We start from the raw sequence: 2,909 nt of genomic DNA, 5'->3' as shown, positions 1-2,909 counted from the left end.
GTACACTCTGCCTCCTATTTGCTGTTACTTACCCTGCCGGTAACATGTTATGGACGTATAATACAGGACTCAGCCTTTCAGTGTAACCTGGCTGCACATAAATCTTTTTTTGAGTATAAATATTACCAAGATGGAGACATCATTATCGGAGGATTAATATCTGCTCATTCCAGAACCTTAGAGTTTGCCAATGTGAGAGGAGAATCTACATTATTCACACTATGCGTGGAGTAAGTATTTTCTAAAATTCATTTGTTTTGTCATACTTAAACATTATGTGATTAGGGTATGTACTGTATGGATTGTTTCCTATGGGTAGTGGATAAAATAGTTAAAAAATGAACACACATTTCCACCTGACACACATCCTGTTACATATACTGAGATAGACATCACAACATGGGCTCTATTCATCATATAGACAGTGGCAGCAGGTAGTAGACACGCAGCGGGCAAGGGGACTGAGGCAGCAGGCAGGGAACAGAGGCAGTGGACAGGCAGCACGTAGGGACCAGGGGCAGTGGGTAGATGACAGAGACAGTGGGCAAAGGGGCAGAGGAAATTGGCAAAAGGACAGAGGCAGTAGTGGGTAGTGGGCAGAGTCAGCGGCAACGGGAGAAAGACAGTGGGCAGGGGACTGAGGCAGGGGACAAAGGTAGCAGGTAGGGGAAAGAGGTAGTGGGTAGTGGATAGAGGCAGCAGGCAGGGAAAGAGGCAGTGGGTAGTGGACAGAGGCAGCAGGCAGGGGACAGAGGCAGTGGGTAGACAACAGAGACAGCAGGAAAATGGGCAAAAAGACAGAGGCAGTAGTGGGTAGTGGAAAGAGGCAGCAGGCAGGGGACAGAGGCAACAGGTAAACAACAGAGACAGCAGGAAAATGGGCAAAAAGATAGAGGCAGTAGTTGGTAGTGGAAAGAGGCAGTAGGCAGGGGACAGAGGCAGTGGGTAGTGGACAGAGGCAGCAGGCAGGGGACAGAGGCAACAGGTAGACAACAGAGACAGCAGGAAAATGGGCAAAAAGATAGAGGCAGTAGTGGGTAGTGGAAAGAGGCAGTAGGCAGGGGACAGAGGCAGTGGGTAGTGGACAGAGAGCAGCAGGAAGGGGACAGAGGCAGTGGGTAGTGGATAGAGGCAGTGAACAAGGGGACAGAGGCAGTGGGTAGTGGACAGAAGCAGGGGACAGAGGCAGTGGGTAGTGGATAGAGGCAGTGAACAAGGAGACAGAAGCAGAAGGCAGGGAACAGAGGAAGTGGACAGAGGCAGTAGGTAGACAACAGAGTTAGCGGGCAAATGGGCTGTGGCAATGGGCAAAATGACAGATGCAGTAGTCTTTAGTGGGCAGAGGCAGTGGGAAGAGGACTAAGGCATGGGACAGAGGAAGCAGGCAGGGGACAGAGGCAGTGGGTAGAGGACAGAGGCTGCAGGCAGGGGATGAACAGACTGCAGCAACATTCAGGTGGACGGGGTATGGATGGGTGAGCAGCACAGTGTGGGTGATCTGAACAGATCCCTCTGCTGCACATGATGATAAATATGCTGCTGGCTGCTTGTTAGCTGTATTTAGCATAACAGGGAAACAGTTTAACTGTCAAACTTCAAAAATAATGTATTTTCAGAGATTGATGAATCCCACAATTTTAATATCCCATTATACAGTTTAGGGAATGTCAAAAAATGTTATGGATAGTTTTGTAACAAGGAGACATAAGAGATATCTTTTTTGTTATAGGTTAGATGTATAGGGATATTACATTAAAATTAAAGAGATCCGAACTCTCCCGAACTCAGCAATCTGAGCCGAGATACGAGTTGGCTCGGGTTTTAATTCCTGACTTGGATCTCAAAATGAGGAAAAAGTCATCATCCCATGGTCAGATTCTCACGGGTTTTGGATTGTATAAAAGGTCCAGCGATCGCTGCCATTTTCATTCTGGCTGTGGAGAGTGAAGGAGGGAGCTGTGATCGCTGTGCTGTGTGTTTATAGGGGCTGACATCTGTTACTTGTCAGGGTCTGGCTGCTTAATGTCCATATATTGTATAGGGGCTGGCTGGCTGTTGTCCACTAGTCCATAGACTCCATACTAGAGCTGGCTGCTGTGCTGGGCTGTGCTGTGCTGTGCCTGTTGTCCATAGGGCTGTGTTACTCTGAGCTGTGCTGCAGACAGAAGAGGGGTCTTCAGTGGGTCCTGTGTCATTGCAGTCCATAAGGGGTGCTGCTGTATTGTGTAAGGGGGTGCTCTGTCCATCAGGGGTGCTCTTCACCCCCAGTGTATGTGCACACATTACCCACACTTGTCAGCAATATAGCTGCATAGGGATGCTGCCTGTGTTGTTTATCAAGGGGCTGCTGCCTTTGTTCAGAGATGCTCTCCATCACTGACCTGCAGTGTAAGAAAATATATATGTATATGTTTATTTTTCTGTATGTGTCCATGTTAGCCACACTTATCAGCAATGTAGTTGCACAGGATTGCTGCATCTATCGTTTATCAAGGGGCTGCTGCCAAGTTCTGGGGTTCTTTCTTCCCCAAGTGTAAAAAAATAAAATGTGTTTTTTTTTCTATATGTGTGTGTGTTAGACACACTTATCCGCAATGTACAGTATTTGTGCAGGATTGCTGCATTTGTCATTTATCAAGGGGCTGCTACCTCATTCAGGGGTGCTCTCCCTCCCAAGTGCAAAATAATGTAAAAAAGTTTTTTTTTCTGTGTGTGTCTGCATGTTAGCCACACTTATCAGCAATATAGTTGCAGAGGATTGCTGCATCTGTCATTTATCAAGGGGCTGCTGCCTCGTTCAGGGGTGCTCTCCCCCAGTTTTAATTTTTTTTTTTTTGTGTGGTTGTGTGCATTAGCTACAACTTAGCTGCACAATCATTGCTTGGTGACATTGCTGTAAGACCGCAGTG

The sequence above is a fragment of the Taudactylus pleione genome, unplaced genomic scaffold, assembly GCF_031769625.1.
Source record: "Taudactylus pleione unplaced genomic scaffold, aTauple2 ptg001253l, whole genome shotgun sequence".
NCBI lineage: Eukaryota > Metazoa > Chordata > Amphibia > Anura > Myobatrachidae > Taudactylus > Taudactylus pleione.
The sequence above is the reverse complement of the archived record's forward strand: the minus strand, read 5'-3'. Positions refer to the sequence as shown.